The sequence below is a fragment of the Camelus bactrianus genome, chromosome 16 (genome assembly GCF_048773025.1).
Source record: "Camelus bactrianus isolate YW-2024 breed Bactrian camel chromosome 16, ASM4877302v1, whole genome shotgun sequence".
Lineage (NCBI taxonomy): Eukaryota > Metazoa > Chordata > Mammalia > Artiodactyla > Camelidae > Camelus > Camelus bactrianus.
The window spans coordinates 14,296,184-14,309,343 of record NC_133554.1 but is presented as its reverse complement, the minus strand read 5'-3'; the positions used below and the strand labels follow the sequence as shown (position 1 = coordinate 14,309,343).

Genomic DNA, 13,160 nt, shown 5'->3' with positions numbered 1-13,160 from the left:
TAAATTCTTCCATGATATTTCTCTAGGTTTGTTAATTTTAATGGCTTTACAGAAAATGTAGAATTAAACAAGCTAACTTTGGCAAATAATATAAGTACTTAGTTTTCTTTCACCCCTTCATCCTTTCTTTTACGGACTTAAGAATTTTCTCGCAGTGGTAGTAGGCTGTGTGTCAGTAACAGTGGCCTAAGTTTCAACTTGGGATGATAGAAGAAATGTGGGATGAAAGCAGAGACTTGTGCATTGAAGAATACTTTTTAGGACTAGTGGAAATACATTCGTGGTTCTCTGTTAAAATTAAGTAATATTAATATTTGTTCTTAGATGGTGATCTGTAGTCATGTTTTTGGATTGAGTTAACCCTTTTTTTTTTTTTTTGCTTTATATTGAAGTAATTTAAATTTGTTTTTTCTATATAAGACATGTCCTTTTGGGGTATTTATAATTTTCTTCACATTTGAATTAAGCAAATTTATGACACTAATTTATAGAGTAGTTGCAGATGGAGGCACAGAAGATTTTAAGACCTATTTGGTTAAAAGCTTTAGGTTACTATTGTTCTCTGTAATTTCAATATTATAAGGCAAAATCTGTTAGAAGATTTAGTTCCAAGCAGTTGTTGAATTAGTGAGACTTCAAGAGAGATGAAGTAGTGGTGAGTAAGATGGGAAGTGGGAGAAGATAAAGGAAATTTATTTGTTTTCCCTAGAAGACGTGAGGATATGAAGTAAACATTTGGTTGTGATTGTAATCTTTGTTGAGATGTCATTTTTATGTCATGTGCACGTTTTTTCATGTGCACCTGGAGTTTTTTCAAACTACCTATCTTTTTAGTTTTAGTAGAATGGATACTGGCAAGCTTGGACAAATCAAGACTTTTTTTTTCCTCCTCGGAAAATAAATCATTATTGTCAACAAAATAATTAATTCTATAAGTTGCAAATGGTAGAAAACCTAACTACCTGGCTTCTGTAGGATTTAATTTTTCTCAATAGCAAGGAGTCTGGAGGTAGATAATCTATTCAATAATGTCATCAAAATTCAGGTTCCCTGGAGTTTTCTGCTCTGTCATCTTTAGCTTTTGGCTTTTATCCTCATGGTCCCCATAAGTGTTGTACCTCCAGGGCCTCACTCACTGGATTCCAGGCAGGAAGAGGGAGGAAGTGAGAAAGGGTGACCCTTTGATCAGAAAGATTCTTTTCTGGAAACTTTAGCTAACAGATCATTGACTATACTGAGAGAAAAATATTTTTTGTGTGGGAATGTTGCTTCTCCGAACAAAATAAGGTTCTGGTTAGTAAGAAAAAAATGGAGAGTAGATGTTAGGTAGGCAGTCAATTAGGAGAAGGGGAAATAGATATCAAGTAGGCAATTAGCAGTGTTCACTATATACATTTATATAGTTTTAAGAAGTCAAGGTGATTCCCAAGATTTAAAACGAAAACCTGTAATTCTGAGCTTAAGGCAATAGATGTGCTCCTCAGAGAAAATACAAACATAAAACATTTTCATCGTTGCAGAAAGTTTGTTTGGATGACATTGCTTACACCAGAGCCTTTACACTTATGATTAAAATAATACTTCAGGAGCTTCACTAAGTAAGTCATTCAAGGTTGGGTTTTGTTTTTTTTTTAAGGCGGTAAGTGAAAGAATATATTTTATATTTCACCCATAAAGCTATGTTTATTCTCCACCACACCTGTGGCTTTTACACAGTCTCTTAATCTCCATTTTAATTAAATATAAGCATCGTGAGATTAAAGTCCCCTCTGGAGGTATATTAGTAGCCATTATATGTAGCTTTAGGATGTCCTTTAGTTGTGTTCCTCAGTACCTCTGAAAACCTGAATTAGAGGAACTAAAAGCTGTCACTATTACGTTTTCTAAGGACTCAATTCCTTTCTTGTTTTCTAAGGTAACGCTGTCTAATACAAATATAATGTGAGTCACATGTAATTTTAAATGTTGTAGGCACATTAGAACAAATGGAAAAAGTGAAATTAATTTATATATATTTAAACCAGTATGTTCAGTATTTCAGCATGTAATTACATATGCAAATGGTATTAATGAGGTATTTTACTTTTTAAATTGTGTCTTTGAAATCTAATATAAATTCTATACTTAGACATCTCAGCATGGACTGGCCACATTTACAAGTGCGCAATAATCATGTGTATATAGGTTATTCCATTAACTGCTCAGTTCTTGGGCTTTAAGCCCAGCCGAGGTTCATAGTGTTTATTGGTAAAAGATATTTTCTGAACCCTCTTGGAATTGTATGCTAAGTTATGAGTGTGCTCTAGCATCTCTAAGGTAGGGGAAACCTCTACCTTCTGTCAAAATATCCACTATTTGCTAGGTTGGGCAGCCTGTCTTATTTTCTCTCCCTTCAACCTTTCTATGCTGGTCTATCATAAATGTCTGTCATGAAGATTATTATGCATTCTGAAGTCTTAGGTGATGATATAATAATACTTACGACCCATGAAATTTCTCTGTGATGCTTGAGTCATTAGGATTTGCATGGTCAGTTTTGTACTTCTCATGTTTTCCAGAAACATTTATGGGAAAAATTAAGTGCTAAGAAAGACTTCTTTCTCTCTTTTTCCTCCCTGTTAAGATTTTTTTAGTAGTATTTCTTACTATGGTTCTTACAGGCTTACACAAATCTTTTTCAACTATTGGATTTAGATATTAACGATAATAGAGACTTTTTTTTTCTGAAGGGGAGAAGGGAATGAGAAACCTTTGCTTAAGCAGAGGTGGCCAGGTAGTATTTGAAATCAGAGCTTAATCGTATTAAATCAATTCTCACAACAACCTTGTTATTCTGACTTTACAGTTTTTAAATCTGAAGCACAGGGAGGTTAAGGAACTTGTCCAAGTTCATACATCTTGCAGGTGTTGGAGCTGGATTTGGGCATAAAAAATATGAAGACAGATAGTGGATGCTGTAGACCATTATATCTCCTGTACCTACATCTTTTTAAGTGATAGGAAATAGTAGAACAGAAGACTTAAAATTTTTAAATGTTAGGGAAATACTGCACTTGGCAAGCACTTGAAGTTGTAAACCAGAATAATGTAGTTGCTTTCTAAATATTCTTTACTGTATAATGTAAACAATGTGTTCATTAAGTAAGCAGAAGTATATACAAACTTCACAGATGAGATGTTATATTCTGGATTTTAGTATACATCTTTTGATCATGGAAATATGTTAAGAATACTTAATATTCAAATTATACCTATAAATATAAGAAATTAAAAAAATTACTATGAGGGCTTTAGGACCATAGATTAATGCAGTGGTTCCCAAACTTATCTGGATGTGGAATCACCTTGTGAAATTAAAAAAATATGGATGCCTATGTTTTAACCTGGGAGAATGGTCTGGGCTTTGGAATTTTTTTAAAGATCTCCAAGTAGTTCTCAAGAAACATAGTTTTGAAAACTACTGAATTAATGAAATAAAAATCTAGGAATTAGGATGACTGGGGTTCTTTTTTTGCATTGTTGTGCTACATACAGAGCAAAATTGACCATTGTAGCCATTTTTCAGTGTATGGTTCAGTGGCATTAAGTACATTCACGTTGTAGTGCAGCTTATCACCATTATCTGCCTCCAGAACTACTTCATCATTCCAAACTAAAAATCTGCCTGTTAAATAATAATTCTTATTTTTTCCCTTCCAAGCCTGTGGTACTTTCTGTCTCTATGAATTTAACTGTTTTCGGTGTCTTATATAAATGGAATCATACAGTATTTGTCTTATTGTGTCTGGCTTATTTCACTTGGCATAATGTCCTCAAGGTTCTCATCCAAGTTTTAGCATGTACTTTCATTTCTTTTTAAGGCTGAGTAATATTCCATTGTATTTTTATACTACGTCTTGTTTATCCATTCATCTATTGATTGACATTTGGATTATTTCCAATTTTTGTCTATTATGAATAATGCTGCTATAAATATTAGTGCAGAAATATCTGTTCAAGGCCTTGCTTTCAGTTCTTTTGGGAAAATACCCAGAAGTGGAATTGCTGGCTCTTGCAATAATTCTATTTTTATTTATTTATTTTTGGGGAATTGCAGTAGTCTTTTTCACAGTGGCTACACCATTTTATATTCCTGCCAGTAGTGCAGGAGGATTCCAATTTCTCCACATCTTTTCTTTTCCTTTTCTTCTGTTTTTAATAGTAGCCATTCTTATGGGTGTGAAGTGGTTATCTCATTGCAGTTTTGATTTGTATTTCCTAAATAATTAGTGATGTTGAGCATCTTTTCATGTGGTTGGTGGTTATTTGTGTATCTTCTTTGGAGAAATGGCTGTTGAAGTCCTTTGCCCATTTTTAATCGGTTGTTAGGATGACTATGATTTTAAGTCGACATTCCCTTTAACTAGTTTCATGATTTTAAGACAAACCATTTAACTTTTTTGTGCCTTGAATTCCTTACCAGCAAACTGGGATATCATCTTTCTATACCTACCCACAAGAAGTGCAAAAAAATACATTAGATACGGCACCTCCTAAACCAGTATATATGTTAAACTGTTACGTTATTAGAATAGCTAACTTTAATCTATAAACATTTTCATTTTCTGTCTTAGAAATAATCTCTTGTTTAATTTTAGTACTTAAGGAACATTTTTACAACAGATTGGCTGTTCACGTTTCATCTGTAAAATTCTGCCTCACTCATACTTTTTTTGTTTTGGTTATTTAAGTAAAAGCTCTTGGAGAGCAATTTTATTCTCTGCATTACTTTTTAGTAGCTAACAGTACCTTGGATTCTCATTGTAGTTACACAAACTTGTTTTAACTCCACTTTAAGTGCTTAAGTACCAAAAATGGGGTGATGCTATAATGATCCTTGAAAGGTAGTCTGTTGTGAATTCACTTTGACAGTGTTACCTAACAATCACTTTGGCCTGTAATATTTTCGACTAGATGATTACCTTTAATACAGGCTTACCTTGGAGATATTACAGATTCTGTTCCAGACCACCATAATAAAGCAAATAGCATAATGAATCTAGCCCCAAGAAATATTTTGATGTCCCAGTACACATAAAAGTTATGTTTATATTAACTAGTCTATTAACGTGCAGTAGCATTATGTCTGAAACAAAAGTATGTAACTTAATTAAAAATACATTATTGCAAAAGAAGGCAATTTAGGATTAAAATAGGATGAAATCTAAAAAAAAAATTATTGCTAAAAAATGCTAACCATCATCTGAACCTTCAGTAAGACAATCTTTTTGCAATATTAATATCAGAGATCACTGATCACAGATCACCATAACAAATACAATAATAAAGAAAAAGTTTGAAATATTGTGAGAATTACCAAGATATGACACAGTACATGAAGTGAGCAAATGCTGTTGAAAAAACAGTGCCTACAGACTTGCTCGACACAGTTCAATTTATAAAACATGGAATTGTCTGTGAAGTACGGTAAAGTGAGGTATGCCTGTATAAGAATTTCAGGAATTTTATCCCATTTTTAGAATGTTTAGTTTTTTCTCCTATAACACGCACAAACTTGGTTTATTTTAAACCATTTTGTATTACAATTAAGTCAGACTGTATTGGAACATATGCTAGCAGTATAGTAGGTGATATTTTTCTTAAAATAGGCAACTGGAATTGAGAGCTTGCTGTTAAGTAGGGCAGTGCAGGTAAACAGTGGGCGTGGAGAGACTGATCACATCTGTTGGAATATTGGATTTTTACAAAGACCTCTTGGAGAGAGATTTATCACTATCATAGAGCCAAATTTTATTTTCTGATTTAAAAGGATAGTCGAGTGCCCATTGGACGTATGGAAAGATTATATTGGGCCTTCATTTTTATGGGCCATGATTTTTATATATACAAGATAACAAAATTTAAGTAACAAACTTTTTAACGTTTCCCAGATTATAATACTCTCTTTAGGAAAAGTTTTAGCATTATTTGTTCCTTTTTATGTCATGGAAAAATTCCTCTTATTCTCATTTAATATTTTATGTAATGAATGAAACAGGGTTGAAAGCTATATTTTTAAGAACTAATTCACTAAAGGAACAGTGAATAAGAAGATAAAAATTCTAGTCTCTTTGTCTTTTAAAGATAAAGAACATGAGACTGTTTTAGGTTGTTGCTTATACTTGCAAATGTTCTTGGAAGTATTTGCAATTCAGATTTTGGAATCTGCTGTTGAGTTACTGAGAAAGCACACAGGATTCACGATAATTTGTATAACATATTTGCTTGATTCCTAAAATTAATCAGATTACAATTTCTCTGTGTAATAGATTATTCTTGCTTGAGTCACTTCCTTAATAAATATTTTCTTTGGCATAAAGTATTTTTAGTTAGTATTCCTTTTAAAAAAACTCAAATTTTGCCCCATCTGCCAAGAAATTTGTCTTTAATGTTACCTGAAAAACATGTAAAAAGCTTATAATGTTAAAAAATATATATTTATTCCAGTTGAATATGAATTTTTCTTAACTTTTTTTTTAGTATTTTGTCTTGCTTTTAAATTCCCATATCCTTTTTTATTGTTCAGTGAGAGAAATTAAGCATTAGTGGTTTGCTAAGATAAAAATACTGTGTAGAAAGTATGTTGTGTATTTATATGCTCTGTAGCTCAACCTTAGCAGTCATAGAATTGTTAGAAAAAAGGACATACAGAAGAAAGAAAAGCAAAAATATGGTTACATATGCATTCCCACATTTAGTAAGAAGATTAGTTGCATATGTGTTTGTTTACTCTAGATAATGTTCTTTGAGGAAAGTAAATATATGGAGACTTTGGAGAACTTTTTAAAAATCCTAATGTTTCAGTTGGTATCAAGAGTCACGTTTGGTATTCTTAACAAAGCGTATTGCAGTCACACTCTTGATTTGGGCTTTTTCTTGGTCTGTGTTAGAAATATAAGCCACACCATCAAATTGTTGAGAAACATTTTTATTTTCTAGCCCAACAGTTTCTGGACTGTTAACATTTCCTTTAAATTATGCCTGCAAGGCAGCAAGTTCTTTTCTGAGTTCTTCTCTCTTTTTTAAATACTTTATCGGAATACAGCTAGTGACAACGATATTACATTTTGAAGTCTGGTCCTTATTCCTGTCTGGATACCAGTTTCCTTTAGCAGTGCAGACAGCAGGGCCTGAAACTAGGAGGAGAAGTCAGCTTGCTGGAATTTTGCAGGTCTGTACATAGCAGTACTCAGGGCTAGAAAAGGCAAGAAAGAAAGTAACAGGATCAGTACAGAAATAATTGTTTTCAAAGAGGAATTCACAGAAAAAAAGAAAGGAAGAAAGAAAGAAAGGAAGGAAGGAAGACAGCCAAGATGAAACTCTGTCAAAAAATTGAAGGAAAACCAGAAAATGAGAGTGAATCGAAGCTTGAGGAAGAGCCAAAGACCGAGGAAAAGCCAGAGGAGGAAGGAAAGCCAGAGTAAGAGGAAACAACAGAAGGAATTTTTAGAGGGTGGCTAATTATCTCTCTAGGAATTTAAAGAAGATAAACACAGCAGACATTTAAGCAACAAAGATGTTTAGAGAAGTGAATGAAATAGGCAAGATAAGGGAGAGTAAGAAACAAATGTATAGTGATGAATTGGAAGGTTAATTGAAACTATCCTTACTTCTATTTAATGTAGTTCACTTTAATTTTTTTTTCCAGTGTTGATGTTGCTTTCTTTTGATTTGCATTTTTCTTATATACCTTTGTCTACCTTTCTATTTTTAACTTGTTGCTATTAGTGGTTTTAGATGCATCTCATTGTTTATTGTATTTCAACCTAATCTACAAATCTCAGCCTTTTAATAGGAGAACTTTACTCATTTGTACAAAAAGAGGTTCCCAACAGGGTATAAAATGGAAAAAAAAAGGTTACTAAATAACATGTGAATATCATTTTTGAGAGGGAAGAGTACAGTTATATATTACATATAAGCACAGAAGAACATGTGAAGGATGAGACAAAAAGTGTAGTCAGTGGTACAGTTATGAGTGATTTTTTAAATTTCAGCCTGTTTGTATTTTTCCTTATTCTTAGAGTGTACACATGTTACTGTTAAAAATAATTAAAGTTTTATAACAGAAAAAAGAAAAAAAAACAAGCGAATTACATTGTGACTTGATGTGTTCTCCCAACTATAAGTTTGGTAGGCACATTTTCTTCAGTCCAGACTGAAGAATTTCTCCATTATGTAACATAGGTTACCATTTTCCTCAGTTTTTCAGAGTTTTATATTCCTTGCTATCAGTCATCTGATTCCAAAATCAATGCCACATATTCAGGTTTTTGTCATAGTGGCACCTTTTCTGTATCAGCTATTGCTGTGTAACAAAGCGCCCCCAAAACATAGGGACTTAAAACAGCAATTACGTATTATCATTAATGTACCTGTGGGTCAACCAGGGGTTAGCTAGTCTAGTCACACTATAGTGAAGGTATAGTGTGGGTAGAGATGTATTCCACATGGTTCGCTTTAGACCAGTGAGCCAGTCAGGGCATGTTCTTACGGTAATGAAAGAACACCAGAAGGCAAACCAAATCACAGAAGCATATTTTGAGCTCTTGCTTGGCCAAAGTAAGTCACAAAGGAAGCCTAAGTCAAGGGTTGAGGATGTTTATTTCACCTCTTACTTCACTACAAAGTCTGGATAATGAGAAGGGTGAACAAAACATATTACAAAGCTACAGTAATCAGAACAGTGCGGTACTGGCATAAAGACATGTAAACCAATGGAATAAAATAGAAAGTTCAAAAATAAATTATTGTGTATATGATCAAATGATCTTCAGCGTGGGTGCCCACAGGACCATTCAGTGGGGAAAGGACATTCTCTGCAAAGGAATGAAGTTGGGCCCTTATACTATATATAAAAATTAACAAAATGGATTAAAAACCTAAATGTGGGGCCTAAAACTATAAAACTCATAGGAAAAAACATAGGGGAAAATCTTCATGACACTGGATTTGGCAATGATTTTATGCTTATGACACTAAAAACACAGACAACAAAAGCAAAAATAGACAAATGAGACTATATAAAACTTAAATACCTTTGTTCATCAAAGGACATAATAGTGGAAAGGCAGTTTATGGAATGGGAGAAAATATTTGCAGATCGTATATCTGATGAGGCATTAATATCTAGCATTTAAAATAACTCCTACAACTCAACAAAATATCAAACTCAATAAAAAAGAAAAAAAGACTTGACTAGACATTTCTTCAAAGAACATATACAAATAGCCAATAAGCATATAAGAAGATGTTCGACATCACTAATCAGAGAAATACAAATCAAGTCAAACCACAATGAGATACCACCTCACATCTGTTAGGATGGCTACTGCAAAAAAAAATAAATAACAAGTGCTAGTGAGGATAGAGAAATTGGAACCTTTGTGCTGTTAGCTGGGTTGTAAAATGGTGTGATCACTATGGAAAACGATACAGAGATGTTTTCAAATATTAATAACAAAACTGCCAAATGATCAGCAAATCTGTTTCCAAGTCTGTATCAAAAAGAATTGAAAGCAAGACTTTGAAAAGATATTTGCACACCATGTCAACAGCATTATGCTTGATAGCCAAGAGGTAGAAGCAACTTAGATATCTATTGATGGATGAGTGGCTAAACAAAACGTGTTATACACATACAATGAATTTATTATTCATCTTTTAAATGGAAAGAAATCCTGTCACATGCTACACCATGGATAAACCTTGAGGACATTTTGCTAAGTGCAATAAACCAGTCACGAAAAGACAATATTGTATGATTCTACTTGTGTGAGGTGTCCAAAGTAGTCAAGTTCATGGAAACAAAGTATAACGTGGTTACAAGAGGCTGAGGGGAGGAGCAAAGGGGAATTGTTAAATGAGTGTAGTTTCAGATTTGCAAGATGAGACAGAGTTCTGAAGATCTGTTCCACAACAATATGAATATATTTAATACTACTGAGTGATACACTTAAAAATGGTTAAGATGGTAGAGTTTATGTTTTGTGTGTGTGTGTGTGTGTGCGTGTGCGCGCTTTACTGTGATTCAATAAATTAGAAAGAGGTGAAGAATTGGGGCCAATACTCAATCTTGCACAGATACTAAAGTTAGAATTCCTTTTATCAAGGAACTGACAACCTGACAGGGAGTTCAGTTAATAGTACTATGATAAGTGTAATAAGCATAGAATGTTATGGGAGCACAGAAATGATGCTTGAAGGGGTTTTGAAGAATGATTAAAAACTGGGGAGGAATTTACGTTAAATAAAGGGATAGTTCTTGGTGGATTAAGTATCTGTCTGGAGAGTTTGACAAGGATTAGATTGTGAAGGGTCTAAAGTGCTATGCTAAGGTTTTTTTGACTTAGTCCTGAAGGCATTGGGGAAATACTGATTTCAAACCTCCCAATTACATGGTTAGAATTAATTTTTAGAAAGATCGCTGGCAGCAGTGTAAAGCAAGAAAGATAAGTTAGGGATTTTAATAGTTACTCAGACCTTAAAAAGACAAAGAACAAAAAACAAATAATCATTAAGAACTAGAATCAGTAGGAGTTGGTGATGGATTAGTTGAATGTAGGGAGTTTAGGAAAAATGAAAAATTTAGGATGACATATTTTTGGCTTGTACAACTATATAGTTGTAGACTTGATAAGAAAAGGAGTTATGTTTGGTTAGAAAAAAATAAGTAGTTCAGATACGGACTTTATTCTGCAGTAGTTAGCGTGTACCTCCTATGTGCCAAGGACCTACTCTAAATGCTGGGGATACAATACTGAACAGAGGCGACTGAACAAAGCGCTCCTCCAGTAGCACTTAGTTCTCAGTGACTATGAGAAATAAATAATGTTAGATTGTGATTATTTCTTTAACCAAAACAAATCCCAGAAGAGGAATTGAAGGGCAGTTTAAACTATGGTGATCAGAGAAGACCTCACCTAAAAGGTATTTAAACAAAAGCTTGATGAAGGTAAATATAGCTATCTGTAGTGTTCCAAATCAAGTAACAGTATGTACAAAAGCCTGGTGTGTTTAAGGAACAGCAGAGAGGCCAATTGAGGGAGAAGGGAAAGTATTAGAGGAAGACTAGTAAGACATAAGGTTGGGGAAGTAATAGATATTGGGGAGCAGGCTGGTGTTAGGCACTATAGGATGCAATAATAACTTTTATGATGTTACCCAAGTGTGATTCTTTCCCCCCCTTAGAAATTAAAACTTTATTTTCATTATCTAGCTCTTGTTAAGACAGTCTGTTAGCATTCTGTACCTGATTTTTGTTGTATTACTTACTATAACTGTAATAATTGTGCTTAATATAGATAAGTGCTGTGTGCTTTGCCATAAGATACTTATTGAATAAAGGAATAATACTTGCCTTGGTGGCTTAGTGTATTGTGCATTTACATCTGAATGTAATGCTGAGTTTAATGCTGAGTTATTGTAATGTTTGTGTTTTGGAGGGGGTTGTTTGTTTTAAGCATTTGGAGTTAAGTTTGTGTTTGGTACTTTTTTTTGGTCTGTTTTGCAGTGTAGGTTCCTTACCACTGCTGGAAAGCAATAATAAAATCGAGTTTGCTTTAAATGGTCATTTGGAATGGTCTGTTTCTGGATGGACAGCTCCTTCTCCAAGTTACTAATTTACAGTCTTTTATCTTGACTTGGTGATTATTTTAGATTTACACAGTTGACCCTGGAAAAATAAGGGTTTGAACTGTATAAGTCCAATTATATGCAGATTTTTTTCAGTAGTAAATCCTGTAATACTACATGATCCGTGGTTGGTCAGATTTGCAGATTCAGAACCTTGAATATGAAGGGCAGACTAGGTGTGTTTTCCACTGTATGGGGAGAGTTGGTAGCCCTAGCCCTTGCGTTGTTGAAGGATCAACTGCACTCTCACACCAAAGCAAATGTCTATAGTCTTTGTAATTACTCAACGGATAGTTATCCTAATAGACTTAATAGTCTTTAATCAGAAGAAATAAGCTTAATTTATTTATTAAATAATGTAAATAATTTTCCTATTAAAAACTATTGTCCTCATTAATCATATCTCAATAAAGCTGGAACAAAAAAATATTGGATAGATGCAGTGTGGAATCTTGGATTGGATTCTGGAACAGAAAAGGGAGATAAGTGGAAAAATCTGGTGAATCAAGAAAGACAGGAGTTAGTTAATAGTAGTGTGCCAGTGTTAATTACTTGTTTGACAAATGTAGCATGGTTATGTACATTAGGGGAAGCTGGGAAAAGGGTATATGGAAACTCTTAACTATCATTGTAACTTTTCTTTAAATTCAAAATTATTCTGAAAGTAAGTTTGTTTTAAAGCAACAAAAGCTATTGGGGTGGGGAAAGATATAATCACTGATTAAATGTATAGAGTTCATAAATTTTAAAAATTAGAGAGTAATACAATTCAAGCAGTACAGGATAGTATTACAAATTTAGAAAGATTAAAGATCCCTGCTTAATTACTCTAGTCCTAGTCCCTGAAAGTAAATTTTCTGTCTGAATTTCATAAGATGTTCTGTTTTTGTATATAACTTTGATTCTAGGATGCCTTCAATTGTAAGACTCATTAGTGGTTTAAAATAACTTTTCATTGGGGATGGGGGAGACCGGTACTTAAATGCTTGACTAATTGTATTCAGCCCAATTTCAGAAATAATAAAATGAGAAAATATATTTGTATTTAATTTTTTATAGAGAGGGGAAAATAAATGATAAAAATTAGGTCATCTTTAATTCTGTTGTACACCTAGACTTTTTTGATCAAAGAAACCCTTTTTCCCTTTAAAAAATAGTACTTTTGTTAGCCTACCTTTTGCGTTAAACCCACTCCCCCGCCTTTGTTTATTTTGGTGGCTATGTTATAATTGTATGTGTGGGTGTACCTAACTTGTTTAACTGGTTCCTCTATTTGCAGCTTTTTCTATTGTAAACAGTGCTGTGAAGAACATTTAGTATAGTTAAATCTTTGCTCACATCTGTTTTTTTTCCTTTAGATGATGAAGTAGAGTTTCTAGGTTAAAGAAAATGTGCATTTTTGTAGTATAACTTTGTAAAAAAGAAAAGCAAATTAACTTTTTTTTTTGGCTATAAATCATTACTAAAATACAACTTTTTCTTCTTCA

General features: G+C 33.3%; 1 protein-coding gene and 1 pseudogene across 2 annotated transcripts in view; both read left to right on the top strand.

Annotated features, from left to right (window-relative positions):
- MED13 (mediator complex subunit 13) overlaps nucleotides 1-13,160 on the top strand; it is an 84,228-nt gene that overhangs the window by 10,795 nt on the left and 60,273 nt on the right. The window lies entirely within an intron of this gene.
- On the top strand, nucleotides 4-13,158 carry LOC141573598 (transcription elongation factor A protein-like 9; annotated as a pseudogene).